Raw genomic sequence first — 20,987 nt, 5'->3', positions numbered from 1 at the left:
CGATGCTAAATTTGCTGATTTCCAAAAAATTCTTCATTCACATACCCTTTGACAAAGTAACTAATTCTTTCTGCATCCAGCTTTTTGCATAGCTGAAGCATTATCTCACTGCCTCGGCACCAGCGTGCCTGGTGTCCAGCCTAGTGTCAAACTAGGACACTCCAATAAAACGGAACAAGCCAGTGTTGGTACCTCCAACACAAGAGTGGCAGTAGAAAACAGGGCTGTTGTTATCCCAAGCCAACCATTTGTGTGTATCCACTGGAGTGACAGAAGCACCTGAGCATTTCTGCAGCTCATTTAGGATACAACTGGGAGGCTCCAACCAAAGTAGCAGGGCTGCAGTTGATTTGTGCCCTGCTCTAGGAACATCTGAAGCCACGGATGGCTGCTGAGGAGATGGGGCTGTGATGCTTGCGTGCAGCCAGGAGAGCAAGAGCAGCACCTTTGCAGGGTGTGAAAGGGCTACAGAGAAGTGGGAGAGTGACTCTTTGTCAGGAACTGTAGTGACAGGACAAGGGGAAATGGGTTCCAATGGAGAACAGGAGTGGATTTGATGTTAGGAAAATATTCTTTGGTGTGAGGGGGTGAGGCCCTGGCCAGGCTGTGCAGAGAGGCATTAAAGGACAGGCTGAACAGGGCCCTGAGCAACCTGCTGAGGTGGGAGGTTGCTCAGGGCTGAACAAGAGGACCTTTAGGGTCCCGCCCAAGCCAAACCATTCCAGGATTCCACCATTCCAGGCCCTAATGGAAGTGGTCCCAGGACTCCTGTAACATCACTGCCCCCAGAGTTGTGATGTCTCAGCCCGTGTTCCAGCAGCAGAAACGCAAGCAGGGCAGGATCCCCTCGCTTGGCTTTTGTCCCTTGAACAATCTGAGCACGGGACAATGCAAAGCAGAGGAGGGCCAGAGCTTTTGGGGGCTCCAAGCCCTTAATATCAGCCCCTGCAGCTGCAAAAGCTGCTCCCCAGATGCTGGCTCCAGCAATTCCCAAGGCCATAAAGGCCTTCAGAGCCTGAATGTGGATTTTGCATCCCTGTAGCTTGATGCCAGCTCTCAGCCCAGGAGTCCCTGTGGCTGCAGCAGGAAGGGTGGCAGAAGGTTTCCTGCCTGCTTTGCATTGCTGCAGGGGCTGCTCCTGTCAGAGCCCCCTCTCTGCTGGTGACAGCTTTGCTCTTGGGGACAGCGCTCTGCAGCAGCCCAGGAACACGAGCGGTGCCCAGTGCTGGGAGCGCCGCCAGTGGTTCCCTCCTGTGCTCGGGGACCCAGCCCCAGGGTGGCTGTGCCAGCACCCCCAGGGACCTCCAGCCTCAGGAACCCAGGGCAAGGGGAAACCACAACTGTGCAAATGCTGCCTGTGCCCAAAGCAAATGCAAAGACAGACAGCCTGTGACAAACAAGGACGATTTATTTACACAACAGCACCACCACCACCAACAAACTACAGAATGTATTTACTTTATAAGAACCTTCATAGCAACAATCTATAAAATGTATTTACAAATTAAAGGACCTCTATAACAATTGCAATCTAAGAAATGTATTTACAGAAGAATCTAACTACGGCCTATAGAACATACATACTGAAGGGACTGTGTCCATCATCTCTGTTATTCCTGCAAGAGAAGGAGGCATCCTGGCCACTCCAGCCCAGCCCTGAGGGCTGTTCCTGTGCACGCTCTGCTGCTGTTTCTGCGCTGTCCAGAGCCGCTTCAGCAGCAGCGACTCAGCAGCGCTGCTCGAGGAGACATCACCACCCTCCCCATGGAGGCAGAAGCTGTGCAGACACAGAGCTCTGTGCCAGGGGAGCCTCGGTCTCAGCACCGTGGCCTGGGCAGGCGCGGGGGCCTGGGCTGGCCGCCAGCCCTGCCTCTGCCCACTGCCCCTTATCGCAGGCACCCAGTGGCCGTGGCCTGGCAGGGCCTCCTTGCCCTCCTTGTCCCCAGCCAGCCCAGCCTGGGCACTTCGGGGCTGCTGAGGCCCAGCCTCGAGGGCTTCTGCCGCAGGCATGGCAGTCTCTCAGGGGAAGCAACAGAGCTGCGGGTGGCAGGAACGAGGCGACTGCCTGGGGGCTGCTTGTGGCCTCTGACACCCAATTCCTCAGGGCTTTGTCTTGGTTCTAGAAGACAGATGTCTGCTAGGGAGAGCAGGAGCCTCCCTTGGGATGAAAGAATGTAGACCCCCTCCCTCCGAATTATTATAATTTTGAAATCAAGGGGCTTTCAGGCAGAGATCTGGGGATAGGAATAACAGTTCTTTACTAGTATAACCAGGCAAACCGACAAACAATAACTACAGCAATAACAAGAACACAGAACCAGGGACCCCGTGACAGCTTTCTCGGCTGAGATGGGATGGAGGAGAGGCTTTGTTTTCACAAACCCCCTCGGGCAGTCAGTCCCGGTGCTCCTGCAGGGCTCTGAGGAACACTCAGCTGGAACAGCAGGGATGAGCTGAGATCCTGGGCTGGTGGATGAGGTGTATCAGCAGCTCCACGGCGGTACCTGGCACTGCCACACGTCCCGGCAGGACAGGGGGTGCGAGGCCACCAACAAAGAGGGGAGGAGGAGAAGAAGCAGCAGCTCTGTCTGGGTGATGGCGAAATTCCCTTCTCTCCACCGCAGCAGCTCCACGACCCAGCACACAAACGTCCTTCCCCGAAGCCGAGGAAAAGCCAGCTAAAAACTGTCCCCACCCTCCTTTTCTGCCCCCTTCCCCCCCACCCTGGGCCCGGCCACTCTTTGTCCTTTGTGAGCACCCCTAAGTACCGGTAGTTAGGTTGTCCCAGCACATAATGGGTAAAAATTCCCTGGGCAGGCCAGAACACAAAATAAAACAGAAAAAAGAACACCTAACCCTCAACAAGCCTCATCGGGACCAACAGTAGAGAAAGTGCTGCCAACACTGCTCTGTGTGATGGAGGATTGGCCTCTGCACAGCATCTGCACCTCTGATGGAGACAACAAGGATGTTTTGGCTCTGGCTGTGAGTTCCTGGAGCTGGCCTTTGATCACCCAGACGTTGCTTCTCCAGCAGCTCTCTATCTGCTTCAGTTCCTGAGCTGAAACCTGGGCTAGGGACAGGCTCAGGGGGTACCAGGCCTGCTGCTCCCCCTGTGTCTCCCCTCGGGCCCTGCCCCATGGACACCTCGGCACTGAGCGCTGTCTTTGGGTGCTTCTTTTGCAGGCAACTCTGGTGCTCTGGGTGATTGTCCAGATGCCACAGTGCCGCGAGGCGATGATGCTTTATTCCGCCCACCTGTTTGTGGCTCTGCTGTTCCATGTTGTCATCACCACCCAGCTGATGCCACCAGTGGAAGTTGACAGCTTCTGGAGAGCATGCCGGGAGGAACACCGCCTTCCCAGCAACCCCAACAGGTCCCAGTCCTCCTGTCCTTGCAATGCCTTTGTGACCAGCACCAGTGCACCCAGTGTGACCTGGGCTTTGCTCTGCACACAGGTTTGCAGTGCAGGCCATGAAGGCTCTGCTCTTCCGACTGCGGTGTGACAGTGTGATCATGGAAATGCGATGCAAGCGTGGCTGGGACATGCTGCTCTGTGCTGACACCCAGCACTATGCTGTGGGTCAGCTGGCCAGGTGAGACCCCCTTCTCCCCACTGCCTCTGAAATTGTGCCCTGTGCTTGGGGTGCCTCACACAGTCCCTGTGGTCCTGGGACAGAGGGCCTTGTCACTGAGGGATGGCCAAGCAGACTGGAAAATGCTGGCTGAGGGTGCCCAGAAGGTGCCTCCCCCCAAAGCACCCCCATCCCCTCCAGTGTGGTGAGGAAAGACCGGATCTCTGTCAATCAGTCACGGTCTCTTGCCCCTCCAACTCAGGGTCTTGGTGCCTTTTCCCTCTGACAGGGAAATGCACGGTGCCTCCCTCTCTTTGTGTTCTGGGATTGCACTCCGCCTGCTCTGGCTGCTCAGCAGAGAGGAGCCACCCTGGGATCTGCCCTTCCTGGCATTCTTTGTGGAGGTGAGCCTGATGGCCAGCACTACCTCGCTGAGCTGCCTGCCAGCCCTGTCCCCTTGCACAGCCACAGCTGCCTGGGACGGCACCCGCGCCCTGTGCTGCTGCCTGGGCCCAGCCCTGCACAGTTCCAGGCTCCTGCCGGCCGGCTCCCCTCTCACTGCCCTGTGCCTTTCAGGTCCTGGATTGCCTGGACTTGCATGAATGTGGTGACAGTGTCCTTGAGATTGCGTCAAGGCACCTGCAAAGCAAGTGCAGGCAGAAGCGTCACCTGGCACTCAGAGGCCTCGTGGTGCTCAGCGAGTATCCCTTGATGGTGAGAACAGGGCAGCAGCTGAAGCTGTGCTGGGGAAAGCAGCTCCTTGGTCTGGCTGGGCTTCAGGAGCTGAGGCAGCTGCTCCCAGCTCTCCTGCCTCACCTGCCTGAGTGCTTTGGGACAGGCCTTTGGCCTCTGGGCCTGGCAGCAGCAGGGTGGGGTTGCAGTGCCAGGGTGGTGTTTGCTCTGCAGCCGTTCATGGTTTCCCAGCACAGCCTTGTGTTCCACACAGGCCAGACCTATATGCAGCCAGTCTCGAAGCCTTCTTGAGCTGCTGGGCGATGCAGATGAAGATGTGGTCGGCATGTCCCTCTCTGTGCTCAAAAATGTGCTCCAGAACAAATACATCCTGATATCCAGGAGCACTGCCCCAAAGCTGGCTCAGGCACTCCTGCTGCTCTTTAACCATGTAAGTGTCTGTGCCCCCAGCCACGGGCATTGGCTGCTGCCCAGAAACTCTGCCCTGTGGATTTTTCAGCCATTGTTCAAGTGAGCCTGGAGTAGTTGCAGCTGAGTCTTTTTCCTATTCTACAGGACAACAGCCAAGTGCAGCTCCTCTCCCTTTACCTTTTCTGTAAGGTGATGGATTTGGTAGTAGCCAAGGGAAAAAAGCCCCTTGAGTCAATTTTGTGCCAGAGCCTATGTCCACTATTATTCCACTACCATGATGAAAACCGGCACGTGGCAGAGGTGAGGAGCTGTGGGCTGCTGGTGTCCCCCTGCTAGAGGGCTTAGCTGCCTCTTGCCCTGGTCACCACCCAGGCTGCAGCCTCCTCCTGGCCTTCTCAAAGGGACACGTAACACGTGTCCTGGACTGTGCTACTATCTCTACTGCTCTCCAGGTCTCTCGGGAAACGCTGCTTCGTGTGGCCAAGTTCCTTAAGAGAAGGAATCTCAAGCAGCTGGTGGAAAAAGACAAGATGGTGAAGTTTGCCGAGTGTCTGGTAAGGACAGCCTGGAGAAGCCTCAACTTTGAGAAGCCCCCCGGCCCCAGCACTCAGTGTGTGGGGCTGGCAGCTGTGGCCCCTGCCCGGTGCTGCACCCAGGGGCACCAGCCTGCGCCCCACACGCCGCTCCCTTCCCTGGGCCACATGGCTTCTTCTCCAGGCTCCTCTGGCCCCGAGTGGGGATGCGGGGAGGGGTGACACCCCGGCTCCCCGGGCAGCAGCCGGCCCTCTGCCCCCTCCAGAGCCCGGCGCCAGCGGCTGCTGGCCGGGCCTCAGGGCTGGGCGGGCACGGGAGGCCGGGGCTGGCCGCAGGCAGTGCCCGGCCGAGGGGCAGAGCCCGCACCAACCCTTCCCTCCTGCCGCTCTCTCCAGCTGGCACAGGACAGGAACCGAGCGGCCGAGCAGCTGCGCCGGGCCCTGCCGTACCTGCAGAGCCCACAGGAGCCCCTGCGAGAGGCGGCCATCAGGTTCATCGGTGAGCCACGAACCCGGGCTCCCTCCCCGCCCCGCCGCAGCTCGGCCCCGGCCCCGGCTGCTGCCCCGGCAGCGGCACCCGGGCCCGGCGCCCTGGAGCCCCGGCTGCCCTCGGGGCTGCTGCCGGCCTCTGGCAGCCGTGCCCTTGGGCTGAGTCAGGATGCGGCAAGGGCCCGGGCTGAGCCCTGCCGGGGCGGGAGGCCGTGTGGCCACAGGGCTGGCAGCGCCGCTGGCAGGGAGCTGTGCCGCCGGGGCCCTGACAGGCTCTGTGTTCCCAGGGATGGCCGGGCAGCACCTGAGGGAGAAGAAGAAAGAGATGCTGCTCATTTGTGAGGGTGAGTGAGGGCAGCGGGCTGTCAGCGGGGCTGTCGGGGGGAGCTGCAAGCCCTGGCCTGGCTGTGGAGGGCTCTGCTCCCTGTGTGGATGAGGGGCGGTGTGGGCAGAGCACACCGAGATTTCAGGGGCACGTGGGGCATTCGTGGCCGCAGCTTCGGGCTGATCCCCTCGGTCCCTGCTCCCTGCTGGCCATGGCAAGAGCCGGCTGGGATGGCCCTGGCAGGGGGCTCTCCGTGGGCCCCCGCAGGTCTGGGATCTGACCGTGGCTCTGTCCGTCTCTCTTCCAGCCCTTGAAGACACAGCATGTGACAGCAGCCTGGAGGTTGGAAGCCTGGCACTTCAGACTTTGTGCCTTCTCAGGGCAGGAGACCACGCTCCTATCTCCACCTTCCAGAGGCTGCGAGATCAGCTCCGCAGGGCATGGAGGTCACGGCCTCGTCTGTCGGGCCTCAGCTGGCTGCGCTGCTGGAGCTCTGCAGAGAGCTGATCTGGGAGGCTGTGTCTGCTGGGGCCACATGAGCAGCCAGCAGGGACTTTGTTTCCTTCAAAGATTGTTCTTTTCTTTTTTGTTTTGCTTTAGTATGTAAATAATATAGGATATGTTATAATAGACAGACTCCCAGGAGCTTTCTTTTGCTGCCCAGGGTGTGTGGGGCATAGGGGAAGAGGGGGAAAAGGGGGCTTGTGCTCTGCAAGCTGCCCAGGCATGCAGTGGTGCAGGGAAAATGGCCAGAAACCCCTTGGCCTTTGGTGGTTCTGCTGAAGCCACAAGCCCTGTCCCAGCCAGGAAGTGCCCTCTGTGTCCTGCTGCTTGTGTTGCTGCCTGGATTGCTGAGAGCTCTGTCATGATCACTAACACAGGCGGGAATCATGAGAGATTCGTTTGATCTCACAGTGCAAAAGGACACAGAGGGATTTCAGTTTAAATCACAGCAATAGTGCACTTTTATTTTAGTGCCAACAACAGGAGTTCTAGCTGCTATGGTTTTTTGAAGGAAAATTGCTGTAGGTTTATGTGATTCTGGAAGGGCTCGAATTAAAGGGGTCATCATTTCACAGGTAATTGCATTGGTGATTCATAGCCAGTAGTTAATTTTCTGTCATGTATCATTTGCAAGCAGGCAGCTTTGTGCATGTCTTCCAGTAGTTGGTCAGGAGTACCAACTATAGCTACAGGGTCTCCCCTTTCCAATGGATGAAGCCCTGCTACCCAATGAGCTGCGTGCTGAGTTAGGGACCACGGGTTACATCTGTCTCCTGCTGTTGAGAAGACCCCATGTCCCCAGTACCCACTGGCTTCTTGTTCTGTCAGTCAAATCTGATCTCCTCCGGTGAGAGATGCAGTATGTGTTCTGTCTCTGACTCGTGAGGGAGACGCCCGTGCTCCTTTTTCAGCTCAGCCAATTCAGCAGCAGTGTACAGGATTTCTTTAGTGATTGTATGCAAATCAAGATCTTCTTCATTGATATGATTATATTCTGTTTTAATTAAAGGTTTCAAGCTAGGACAGCAGTGCTCCCCGCAATTTTTCATCAGTTAGTTCTTTTTGAGGGTAAATTTGATTAATGAGAAGGGTTTCCCTCTCCACTGTTTCTTTGGTGAATAAGCATTCTTTGAATTTTTAACCCATTCCTCTCTTTGGGCCACTGGCAACAGATGGATCTCATTCCTTTCTTCATCTAATTGTTTTTGCAAAATTTCAACTGGGTTTTGAAAGGAGTCCATTCTAGTTCTTTCCTCACCTTTTTGCTTAAAGCAAGTTTCTCTAGCTGCTGTAAGACAAGCACCCAAAACTGAGCAGAGTACATATTTTTGCCGAGTAAAAGCCTTTGGAACCCATACTGGAGATCTCCTCCTCATCCTTGTCTCCACCGTGCGCCTACCAATATCCTTGTGCCGTGGAGCATTTGCTCTAAGCCACACCTTGGGACACCCCGCTGCCGAGTGTCACAATCCCCTAACACAAGTGGAAGTTGTGAGAGGTTCGTTTGATCTCAGAGTGCAAAAAGGACACCAGGGGATTTCAGTTTAAATCACAACAGCACTAATGCACCTTTATTTTAGTGCCAGCAACAAGGGTTATGTGATAGATGAGAGGGAGAGAGGGATAAAGAGGCAAAATGCAAAAAGAAAGTAAGGGGGGGGTATAGCTACCAACGGATGAGACAGGGTCACTGGTGTCTTCTTCCATGGGGAGATCTCTCTTGAAGAAAGTAACTTGGAAAAGTCATTTTTACAGTCTGTTTCAAAGCGAGGGGCAGCTGGCCAAGAGGTGGGGAAATTCCTCGGCTGTTGTGATGAGCCCCCTTGCTCTGGGAAGCAGGTGTAAGGTACAGAACAGGCCGCTCCTTACAAGTCCCTGCTCAGCAGCAGGAATGAAGGCAGTGTACCTTGACAGCACAACAAGCACACCTGCAAACCATCACCTGGCAAGCTTCCACCTCAACCAGGCCAGAACCCCTGCACAAATTCCCTTGGGGTCTTCAGGGTCTCGGTCTCTGTTCTTGCGATGGTTGTGGGGCAGATGAGGGAAACTTCAGACTGTCTCTTACACCCTAGTAACCCCAAATGACACCAATGACCCCAAATTACCACAAATAACCCCAAATTACTCTAAAGGACTCCTCTGACCCCACACCTGACCCCAAATGACCCCAATGACCCCACACCTGACCCCACAGGGCACAGACATTTACCCCCTGCTGAGCTCGGTCCTATACAACCCCAAATCCTTCAAAAATCCCCAAAGTTTGACTCTGGGAACTTCCTGGACGAGCAGGGTCAGTTCCGGTGCAACGAGGCCTTTGTGCCTTTCTCGGCCAGTGGGCACCCCAAAAATCCCATAAATCCTTGGGGTGGGGCCCTAAATCCTTCTGGAATCCCAAAAATCCCCAAATTCCTTTGTGGTGGGGCCCTACATTCTTTTGGAATCCCAAAATTCCTCGGGGTGGGGACCCCAGACCCATTTGGGACCCCCAGCTTTGAAACCCCCAGACCATTTTTGGACCCCAATCCCAAAGCTCCCAGACCCTTTAGGGACCCCCCAGACCCTTTTTGGGGTAGCCCAGACCCTTTTGGGACCCCAGACCCTTTTGGGATCCCGTAGCCCCCATAGTCCCCAGACCCTTTGGAATCCCCTCGGCCCTTTTGGAATCCCCAACCCCTGAAACCCCCAGCCCCTTTTGGGACCCTCAGTCCCTCTAGAGACCCCCAGCCCCTTTTGGGACCCCCGACCCTTTAGAGACCCCCAGCCCTTTTGGGACCCCCGACCCTTTGGGGTGGGGCGGTGCTGACGCCCCCTCCCCACAGGGCAGTGGCTGTGCCTGGGGGAGGCGCTGGCGCGGGCAGAGCTGTTCCTGTTCCTGACCTCGCTGCTGCAGCGCCTGCGGCCGCGACCCCCGGCACCCCCCGAGGAGCTGCCCACGGCCCCCCTGGAGAGCGGCTTCGCCAACATCGTGCCCCGCTTCCAGCCCCTCCTGCTGCCCCAATGAGACCCCCCCCAAATTCCAGACTGCTCCCCAAATTCAGGAACTGCCCCAGGATCGGGACCCTTCCCCATGGATGGAAAATCTCCCCCGAGATCCTCCCCAGATTCCACTCCCAACATCCCCCCCCGCTTCCAGCTCAGGATGGTGCCCCGATGAGACCCTTCCCCAAATCCCACCCCCAAGATGCCTCCCCATCACTGGAAAATCCCCCTAAATCCACCCCAAACCCCACCCTAAAATCGTGAATCCCCCCCTGAGACCCCTCCCCAAATTCAGGATGCCTCCCCAACATGCCCCTCCTCACTGGGATCAGGACCCCTCCTCATCAATGGAAATTCCCCCAAGCCAAAAAAATTCTCCCCAAATCCCCTTCCCAAAATCAGAACCCCCCCAAGACCACAGAATTTCCCTCTAAAACCACCAAATTCCTCCCCCAAAATCCCAGCATTCCCCACAAATCCCCCCAAGAACTGAAAAACCCCCATACCCCCCAAAAAGTCCCAAATCCTCCCAAGACTAAAACCACCCCCCAAAACTCCAAATTTCCCCAAAAATCCCAAATTTCCCCCCAAACTCCCCAAATTCCTTAAAACCCCCAAAATTCTCCCCACCTCCCAAATTTTCCCCCCAAAACCACCAAATGCTCCCAAAATCCCAAATCCCCCCTTAAGATTCTCAAATTACACCTCAAATCGCCAAAATTTTCTCCCCCAAGACTCCCAAATACCTCCCCAAAAATATGGGGGAGTGCTCCTAAGCAACCAAATCCCTTCTCCCCAGAATTCCCCCTGGACCCCGAATTCCCCCCAAAACCCCCAAATTTTCTCCCCCAAACCCAGTTTTTTTTCCCCAAATCCTCCCCTAAAAGACCCAAAATTCTCCCCAAAATCCAAAATTTCCCCCAAACCCCCAAATTCCCCCCAAATTCCCAAATTCCACCCCAAAACTCAGGAGATCCTGCCCAAAAAACCGGTGACCCCTCCCGAGAAGCCCCCCAAAATTGCAACTCCCTCCCCAAAAATCACCAAAAAAGCTGAGAACGTGAATTTTTTATTTCACATTATTCACACTTTGGGGGGGGGGAACCCCAGAATTCCTGGGATTTTTCCCATTTTTTGGGGAGGGGGTTGTCCCCAACTTTTCCAACACTCCCCACGCGACCCCTCCCCAAAATTCCTGTGCCTCAGCCCCCCAAATTAAGTGCACATAAATAAAAAGAGGGAAAAAAAATAGGGAGGAAAAAAGGTAAAAATAAAAAAAAAGAACCACCCCCCCCAACCAAATTTTGGGGAAGGGGGATGGAGGAAAAATTGAGGGAGAGGGTGCTCCCCCTCCCCCCCAAAAAAATGAGGGACCCTTCAAAAAATTGGGGGAACCCCCTCCAAAAAAACCTCACATGCCAAAACCATCAAAAATAGCAAAAAAAGGCAAAAAAACCATGAAAGATTTGGGGGAGAATCCCCCAAAAATGTGTCAAAAATGGGGGACCTCCCCCTTGAATCCAAGGAATTTTTGGGAAAATTTTTTTCCCAAAAGTAATGGGTATTTGTGGGCGGCAGGGGAGGAAATATCCCCTCCAAATTCCTGGGGGGTGTCCCTGAGATCCAGTGGAGGCACCTGGTCCTAGAGGGAGACAAAAAGGGCATTTTAGGGAAATTAAGGGAATTTTGAGGGATTTGGGTGAATTTTAGGGAATTCTGGGATTTTTGGGCGGGTCTGGGGGCAGGTCTCAATTTTGTGGGGTCTTGCGTTCCGGGGCCACAGGATCATGTCCAGGGAGGCCACAGTTACCAGGAACAGGCATGGGACACCAACAAGATGGGATTCTGCTCAGGAAAACATTTATTCAGCTCAGGAACAAACTCAGATCCAGAGACAGCCCCAAAGAGAGGCAGGGAGATGGGGTTTGAGAACCAGGGTGGAGTTCAAGGTCAGGGACCACTGGGAACACAGCAAGGGAGAAACCCCAGGGGCCCAAACCCAATCAGAAATCCCTGGGCTGCCTCCCCACGAGGGGCCCAGGGTGGAGTTTCTCCCTGGGCTTGCAGGGCCCAACCTCTGAGGCAGAGGGATGGAATTCCCTCTTGCCCACACCTCTCATTTTAACAATATTAATTTGAAACTAAATCTTTGCCTCCCTCGGCAGGGGCACCTCACATAAAAACTCACTCAGTAATGGGCTCCCCCTCCCTTCATCATCCCCAAACTTTGGCTGTCTCATTCCAGACCCCACCCCACCTCCCCAGTCCCAACCCCAACCCATCCCATCCCTGCTGGACATCAAGACCCCTTCCCAATCCCTATTTCCCCCATTTCACACCTCCCAATCCCCATCCCAACAATCCTGCCCCACCCAGTGCCCATCTCACCCCTCCTGATTTGCATCCCACTTCACCCAGTCCCCTTCCAACCCCATTCCACCTGATGCCTTCAGAAGGCTGACCTAGAACAGAGGCTGGACAGAGTTAAGAATAAAGTTTATTAGAAGAATTTAAATACACCATGGGCAGTACAAGAGCCTGGCAAGTGCTACACCCAAGATAGACCAGAAATGGTCACAAAAATGGACAAGTGATCACAAGGTCTCACATTTTTAGAAGTTTAGGTCCATCTGCATATTTGGGTTCATTGTCCAGTTACAGCTTCAGATGATCAAGTCCCATCCTTCTTGTTTTCTCTCTTCAGTCCACCCTTGTTTATGCTTTTGGGCCTGAAACTTCTAACAACTGTCCTTGGTATCAAGCTAGAAAAGGAATTGTTTTGTCTACCTACTCTGTGAAGAGAGCTCACTAACACATAATATGAACTACAAACCTAGGCAGTGTAGAATATGAAAAATATGAAAGCTAAAACTTAAGGCAACACACCCTGAGGGGCTGTGGAATTGAATAATTTTGGAGAGGTACTGAGTTGGATTCAGTGACATTGAGTGGTTTTGAGGTGAAAGATTGAACCCTCTTGTCTCTTTGAGTGCCAAGAAATGGAGACAACTCCACCAAATAACCCCACAACCCCCAAATACTCCCAAGTATCTCCCAGATTCCCTTGAAGCACTAGTAAAATGTGAGGCTCTAGATGCCTTTGATGAATTTGTTGATTTTTACCATTATTTCTCTGTTCTAAATAGACAAAGATGAATTAAAAGATAATTGAAACCAAAATAAAATGGCCTCCAGCCCACTGTGTTCCCAACGCAGATCACTGGGAACGTGGGTCATCAGGTCCTGCCCAACATGGGTCCTCTGATGGGGGATGGAGCTGGAGCAGAACACGAAGCTCTTCCTGCACTTGGGGCACTCACAGGGCTTCCCTTACCGGTGCCTCTGTTGGTGTTGGGTCAAGGTAGATCTCTGGCTGAAGCTCTTCCCACACTGGGGACACTCGTAGGGCCTCTCCCCAGTGTGGATGCGCCGGTGTTTGATGAGGGTGGAGTTGTGCTTGAAGCCCTCCCCACAGTCAGGGCAGCGGAAGGGCCTCTCATCCGTGTGAATCCGCTGGTGCTGTAGGAGAGTGAAGGTGGTCTGAAACCTCTTCCCACACTCAGGACACTCGTAGGGCCTCTCCCCAGTGTGGATCATCTGGTGGATGGTCAGTTGGGACCTCCATCTGAAGGTCATCCCACATTCCCCACACTCATAGGGTCTCTCCCCAGTGTGGGTCCTCTGGTGGATGGTCAGGGAGGAGCTGGAGCTGAAGCTCTTCCCACATTCCCTACACTCGTAGGGCCTCTCCCCAGTGTGGATGCGCCGGTGGGCAATGAGGGTGGAGTTTTGCTTGAAGCCCTCCCCACAATCAGGGCAGCGGAAGGGCCTCTCATCCGTGTGAATCCGCTGGTGCTGGAGGAGATGGGAGCTGATCCGAAACCTCTTCCCACACTCAGGACACTCGTAGGGCCTCTCCCCAGTGTGGATGCGCTGGTGGATGATAAGTGCGGAGCTGCAGCTGAAGCCCTTCCTACATTCCCTACACTGATAGGCCCATTCCCCAGTGTGGATCATCCGGTGGAAGAGCAGTTTGGTGCTCTGGCTGAAGCTCTTCCCACACTCCAAGCACTTGTAGGGCTTCTCCCCATCCTGAACCTGCTCATGGACCACCAGCTCAGAGCCCCGGCTGGATCTCCGGCCGCCTTCCCGGCACAGGGTGGGTCTTTCCTCCTCAGAGCACCCTGGGATGGGTTTGGAGCCCCTCCTCCTGCGGGATCTCCGGGGCTTTTCTTCCCTGTTGGATTCCTGCACTGTGGAACTGCTCAAATCGGCCTCTTCCAAGAGGTTCTGCTGCAGGGATTTTTCCTCCCTGGTTTCCATCCTCAGCTCCTTGTCTGGGGGAGGAAGGACAAGGAGAGGATGGGATTTGCCTCCGTGCCAGAGGGAAGGGGAAGGAGATCCCCCCAGTGCGTCCCCGGCAGGACGGCGTCGGCAGCGGGGTTGTCCTGCAGCCGGGGGCCAGGCTGGGCTGGGAGATGGAGCAGGAGAGAGGGGGAAAGGGGCAGTGACTTCCTCCTCACCTGCCTGGGTGTCCTGGGGCATCTTCCTCTTCCTCACAGCAGCCTCCTCCTCCATCCAGCCAAGGTTTGGGAATGAGAGATCCTGGTTTGGGGAAAAATATAATGCACGAGCACATTGGGTTAGGGTGCTCCTCCTGCCCAAGTTCATCTCTAGAAGTTACCGGGTATCTGGGGCCCATAAAAACCTCCCAAACACCAAGATTCACCCCTGAAAATGCCTCCCAGGAGTTCCCCATCTCTGGTCTCTCCCTTTTGGTGTTCAGGGGTTCCCCGCTGTCCCAGCTGCTGGGGGTCATGCTTGCACTGGGGTTCCTCTGTCTACTCAGTCCCTGCCCACCCCAGGTTGCTGGGAGTGCCAGAAATCCAAAAAGTCCCCCCCATTTCCATCTCCTCATTTAGGGATGATGGGGCTTTTTGGATTCCTATGGTCCCTTGTCCCGTGAATCTCTGCTTTGGGGTGCAGAGGGTCCAAGGAGTCCCCCCTGCTCCATTTCAGGCTGTTGAGGGTCCCGTGAATTGTGGCACTCCCCCTCTCTGGGCTCCCCACTTTGGGGTCCTGGGGGACACAGGGCTCTGCTCCTCCCGGCTGCCTCTGACAGCAGCCACCACCATGTGATAAATGTATCTATGAATAAAAATTCGTGAAAGCCTAAATAAATATATCTGTATTTATAATGATATAAGAAAATATAAAATATAGTGTGGCCCAAGGATTCCTCCCCAGACCCAGCAGCAAATACCCATTCAAGAGATAAGGATTCTAGCCGGCACCCAGATAAAGATTCTAGCCGGCGCCCATCAACCTAAGAGAATAAGCAGGACACGAGCCATCAGGCTGGACAAAGGAACGAGCCCGGACGAGATACTCATCACCGGACCTGAAAGCCCCACCCTGCAAGCCACAGTTGGAGAAGCAATCAAACTGGACAAAGAGAGAAGCCCAGCCGAGATATTCATCGGCTCCAACCGGACCCAACCACTCCGTCCTGATAGCCCAACCCAAGATGAAATCAAGAGACACTCAGAACCTTTTTACATGCGAAGAGACTCTGCCCAAATGTCTATTGATTCAGTTTCTCAGCACCAGGAAATCCATTCAACCAACCATCTAGGATCGTTGTTGAATGGTGCCTACTTGAAATTTGGCCTCAGGACACAAAACCCCTATAAAAACCCAGGACAGAGAACCCTCCTTCGTGGATTTGGGAAAATCTGTACCTTTGAGTATCGACCCCTGTCCACCCAGCGCTGCGTTGATATATTTTATTGTGGTTTTTCCTTTTGTTGTTTGTTTTATTGAAATTGCTTTATAATAAATTGTTTTTTTATTTAACCTCATTTTGCCATTGCATTTATAACAACTAGGAACCCCCAATGCCCCCCAAGGGGCATTTTCTGCTCAGCTTTGGAGTTCTTCATTCTCCAAACATCCCCCCCATAAAACCCAACCCAGGGATCCCCCAGGATATCTGGGTCAAGCTCCCCCTCCATGGTCACCTGTGGGATGGGGGGGGTGATGATCCCACAGGTGGAGGGCTGTGTATTCAGGGAGTGCTCGACCTCGTGGTCCCTTCTACTTCCCCTGATCTTCATTTGTCCCTCTTCTTCCTCCTCTTCATCCTCCTTAACTCCACCTTCTCCTACTTCCATCCCTTCTCTCTCTCTTTCTTCATCCCTCCTCTTCCATCCCTCCTCCTCCTCCCCCAGGAGCAGTGACACCCTCGGTGCCCCGTTCCCAAACCCCTCACAGCCCACGGCAGGAGCGGGGATGGAGCCGGGACAGGTCGGGATGGGCAGCGCGGGGCTCTCCGCTGCTCCCACCCGCTGGGGACGGGGGGAACCCGGCCCGGGGAAAAGGAGAGGGAAACTGGGAAAATTGGGGGCTGCAGATCCAACCTGGGGCTGGCTGGGGACCCTGGCTGGGGACTGCCAGCCCTTGGGGCTCCTCTGGGGAGATGCGGGAGGGGGGAACACAGAGAGGGCTGGGGGATCCCAGGAGTGGCAGCACTGGCAGGGACTGGTTTATACTGGGATCATCCTGGCAGTGGCTGGGATTGCACTGGCTGTGTACTGACATCATACTGGGATCATACTGGGAGGAGCTGGGCACATGCCAGGAGAGACTGCGATCACACTGAGGGAAACTGGGATCATACTGGGATCAGACTGGCAGTGAGTAGGAAACAATTGAGGGGACAATTGAGACCAGGTTCGTAGGAAATGGGATATACTGGGAGTTACTGAGATCATGCTGAGGCTGACTGGGAGCAGCTGTGATCAACTGGGGTCATGCCAGGAGCAACTGGCAGGAACTGGGAGTTCCTGGGTGCATGCAGGGGGTAACTGGAAGCAACAGGACTTATACTGGGATGAACTGGGATTCTGCTGGAGGTGAATACGATCATGCTGGCAGGGAGTCCAACTCCACTGAGGCTGACTGGGAGTGGTTGTGAGCAAATGGGATCATGCTGGAAGGAATTGGGAGGAACTGGGAATATGCCCTGCGCTCCCCAGAACCCCGGGATCGCCCCCCATATGTCCCATAAGTCTCCCCCAGACCCTTCAGGATCCCCGAGTGACCCCTCAGCACCCGTTCGGATCACCCCAAAGCGTCCCTGGATCCCTGAATGCTCCTGACCCCACAGATTCCCCTTCCAGCCACTCCTGGGAATTCATCTCCCATCATCCCACAACACAGTTCCGCGCCCAAACCTCCTGCCGTGCCCCGCGCCCTAAAGAGCCCGGTTACAGCTCCCCAGGCTCCCCCCAAGTGCTCCCGAGCCGTATACATTCGCCCCCAGCACCTGCAGCACGGCTCGGACGCAAAAGTTTTCTCCAAGCGCTTCCCCGCACCGCCAAACGCGCCTTCCGAGCCACTTCCGGGACTACAGCTCCCATCATGCTCCGCGGCGCCCATAGAGCGCTATTCCAGCCGGGACTGCATCTCCCGTCATGCCCCGCGCATCACCGGAACCCATTGGAGCTGCGCCTACAACTCCCGTGAAGCTCCGCGGCCCCATTAAACCGTATTATACCGGCGCCTACAACTCCCATCATCCCCCGCGGCCCATAGATTCCCTGTTACAGCGCCCCAAGTGCCCGCCTGGACCCCGAAGGGCCCCCAGATTCCCCTCCCTGACCTCCAAGTGCCCCCCTGGACCCCCAAGTGCTCCCCCGGACCCCGAATTGTCCCATAGAATCCCTAAGTGCCCCTCCAAGTGCCCACCCGGCTCCCCCAAGTGTCCTCCAGACCCCCAGGTTCTCTCTAAATTCCCTCCCCAGACCCAAAACTGCCCCAAATGTTGCCCAGAAAAGTCCCCATGGACCCCAAAGTGGCCCCTTTTACCCTGTCTGAGAAAATGATAAAAATTATGATCAAAGGACTAAAAATAGGAATAATTAGCATAAAGAGGGTGAAATAGTAGTCAATTAATTAATGAAGGGAATTGTGGTACTTAGAATCAAAGACCGATAATGTTTTTAGTTGATAAAAATGTATCAATTCTTTTATATAAATATAAAAAATAGGTTATAAAAATACAGAATAATATTATTATAAAAATCAAAATTTTATTTTTATAAATTAATTAGATTTTAATGATAAAGAAAAGTTTATAAATGTTTTCAATGTTTTGGGATGTCAGTTCCAGGTGGGCGATGTCAGACATGCTGAGGCTCGGGGTGAGGAGCAGGTTGTCCAAACAGGGGCAGCCCACAAGGGGCTCATTCTTCTCTGTGACCAGACCTCCTCAGGAGACATTCAGCATCAGGATTGTAAAGAGTAAATCCTGACCTCCTGATCAGTACACAAAGATGTTTTACAGTTTGAACAGTAGAATGTTGTCACCGTAAGGGGCCTTCTTTGTTAATATACCTCATGTTGTGTCATGTTTGTTAAATACCAGTCTTGTTGTAACAGCCTTCTTTGTTAAAATATTGTTATAAATGAAATTAGAATTTTGACAACTAGGTCCCTTTGGTTAATGGCAGTTTAATTAAAAATGAATACAATTTACTAAATTGAATAGTAATGTGGTATAAAAGAATATAGTTTAGTAAAATAATACAGTTTAATAAAAAATTAAAATTTTTTTATATAATCTGCTAGTAATTAAGTATGATTAAAGCATAAGCAAAACCAACCAGGGTACGGAGGCTTCCCACGCTGCCTCACATTCAAAAAAAAGCACTTTAAGCTAAACTTATATACTGTATGCTTTTACATATTCATTAATGTTTCCTGTAAGTTTCCTCATATTTCCGATTTTTCTGACTTTACATCACTTTACTTCACGGCGCATGCCTCAATTGTTGTTAGGGGGTCTTCAGTCTTCTTCTGGTTGTCTTTTGGCAAAGGCTTCTCCTCTTCCTCATTGTCCTTTGGATAACCTTACAGGTTTGCGCATGCGAACTAAGCCTTGTGTTATGTTAGTCTACTAATTAGCCTTATGTTTACTAATCTTTAGGCCCAATGCCTAAATTTGTTCTAATTTTGGTCCATCTCAAGGCCATTTTGGTCTTGAGACACCATTTATCTTCTAAACTACATCCTGTACCTTAATTTTGACATGTAACATCTGCAAAGGGGTACATCTGCTTTGTAACACTGATTCATGATTGTTTCTAATAATAACTTTAATAACAGTTACAATTTAGTTAGCAGGAAACAATTCCATTTATTACAACTGCAAATACCCCTTTATATCCCTTTTTATTGGTTTCCATGCTAACGGCCTTGCTTTCCTCCTTGCTATGGATAAACTTGTATTTTATCAATTTCTTCTTTTGCTAACTCAATTGTTTGGCCTGCAGATCAGCTGCTGAGCCCATCCACATTCACCTCTTAGTCTTCAGAGGGAAACTTGGAGCACAGTGAGAATCTCCCAGTGTGCAAGAGGGTCCCTGTGTGCCAGCTGCAGCTGGGGCCTCAGCCATCTCCTCTCTCAACAGGTTCCCCTCTGCAGCTTCACAGGAAAGGCCAAACACCTCCCTCAGGGACACCTGCACCACACATTTCACATCTCCATGCCCATACGTGATGTCCCTGTCACAGCTGCATTACCAGCTTGCTGCTGTGCAGATGCTGCCACCACCCAAAGCAAGGCCCTGTGTCCCTGAAGGGACCCGCCCTGCTCTGTGGCCTGGACTGAAGGTGGGTCCCTCCTGCCAGGGCAGGGCCCAGCACAGCTCTTCTGTTCCAATAAAGAGATGGAGCTCTCACCCCAGTGTCTGGCTGGTACCACCAGCAAAGCCCACACAGCACCAGCCCTGGCTGAGCTCCATGTCCAGGAGCAGGCAGGGCTGACCATGGTGTGGGCAGGCAGGAGCCAGGCAGGGGCTGCTGTGACCAGCGGCAGGGCACTGAGGGGCTGGGGGAGTCCGTGTTGAGCATCCCTGGGATGAGGGCACATTTCCTTCAGTGGCATCACCTGGGCCTGAACCTCCTCCAGTGCCATGCCCAGGAAAAGAGGCAACCATCAAGAGCATCTCCTGGGACACTGCCTGATCAGCAATGTCAGCAGGCAAAACCAAGGTTTTGTTTATTAATGACCCTTTGATGAAGTCAAAAATTTACAATCAGTCCAGTACAGATTGGAGTACAGATGGGAGTAACTCAGGGGGTACAGCCAAGGCCATGAGGTCACAGCAGCCTGTGGGGTGACAGCAGGCTGAGGTGACAGCAGGCTCTGAGGTCACAGAGGTCCCAGAGCCCCGTGGTTGCACAGCACCACAAGGACCGAGCAGTCAGTCCTTGACCACGACTGTTGTGGCAGCAGCGGCGGCGGCAGCAGCGGTGCTGACATTGGGACAGCGGTGTCAGGACAGTGGTGGCAGCAAGAGCTGCAGGACTGGCAGAGGGCAAGGCACCATGGCCTTTGCTCTGCGCCTCCTCCTCCTGCTCCTCCTGGCAGTGGCCCTGCCTGACAGGGCTGCCCAGGCTGCTCCATGGCGAGCAGGGAGAGCAGGTGAGCTGGCAGCCTCGGTCCCCTTTCCCAGGACAGCGCTCCCTTCTCCCTGGGAAGCATTGGGGATGGTTTTCCCCAGCACTTTAGGGGGGTTTCCTCTGTGGGAGGGAGAGAGGCCCCAGGGGCCCAGGGATGGTCCCACTGCCCCTCCAGAGATGTTGCACAGGGTCTGCAAAGAGGGTGGAGAGTGACCAGAGCCAGCCCAGAGCTCTCCAGGCCTCTCTGCAGCTTTGGCCATGTCCATTGACATCTGGCTCCCACAGCCTTACCCAAACCCCTTGCAGTTCCCAGTTCCCTAAAACAGAAGGGGATCCCAGCTCACCCTGGTAATGGTCCTGATCTGTGCTCCCTTCTAGATTGGGATCGTAACTTGTATTATCTGGATGCCCTCTTGGATAATGGCTTGAAACGCTTGGAGAATGCTGGAGGCAAGTTCTCAATGTGCCTTTCCTGAGAGAATAATGGGTGTCAGTGTGGCAAGAGCTTCCTCGTGTGCCATATCTCTTAACATAATCTCAGGCTTGACGGATTCTGGAAACCTTGCCCTGCTCTCTTCTGGAGCCCTGAGTGAGTGCATAACATCGCTGTCAGTGGGACGAAGGAGCATTTAGCTGTCAATCTTCTTCCCATGTGCAATGCCAGTGTCACCTTCTGTGTGGTCTGTGCAGCCACGGAGAAGAGCAGAGAGGGAGGGGCCGGGCCCAGGGCTGTGCCCCAGGGCTGTGCCTTGTGTGGCTCCTTTGCTGACCCCAGGAAGCCTGAGCTGCCGCTGCCAAGCCCTGGCCCTGCCTGGGGCTCAGTTCAGAGCTGATGGCAGTTCCAGGGTGTCCTTTCTCCCCTGACTGCCATTCAAGAAGCTTCTTCTATCCTGGTGTGGGGCAACTGCAGGCTCGTGGTCTCCCTGCCCCTGCTCCTGGGTGGAAGGCAGAGATGAGGGAGTGCCTTGGAGGGCAGCAATCAGCCAGGTGCACTCACTGTCACT

The 20,987-nt window shown here is 54.0% G+C and overlaps 1 pseudogene; it reads right to left on the bottom strand.

Annotated features, from left to right (window-relative positions):
* LOC131586387 (zinc finger protein 850-like) overlaps window positions 1-13,589 on the bottom strand; it is a 151,863-nt pseudogene extending 138,274 nt beyond the window's left edge.
* Window positions 13,590-20,987: the final 7,398 nt, after the last annotated feature.

This window comes from Poecile atricapillus, chromosome 19 (genome assembly GCF_030490865.1).
Source record: "Poecile atricapillus isolate bPoeAtr1 chromosome 19, bPoeAtr1.hap1, whole genome shotgun sequence".
NCBI classification, from domain to species: Eukaryota; Metazoa; Chordata; class Aves; order Passeriformes; family Paridae; genus Poecile; species Poecile atricapillus.
The sequence above is the reverse complement of the archived record's forward strand: the minus strand, read 5'-3'. Positions and strand labels throughout refer to the sequence as shown.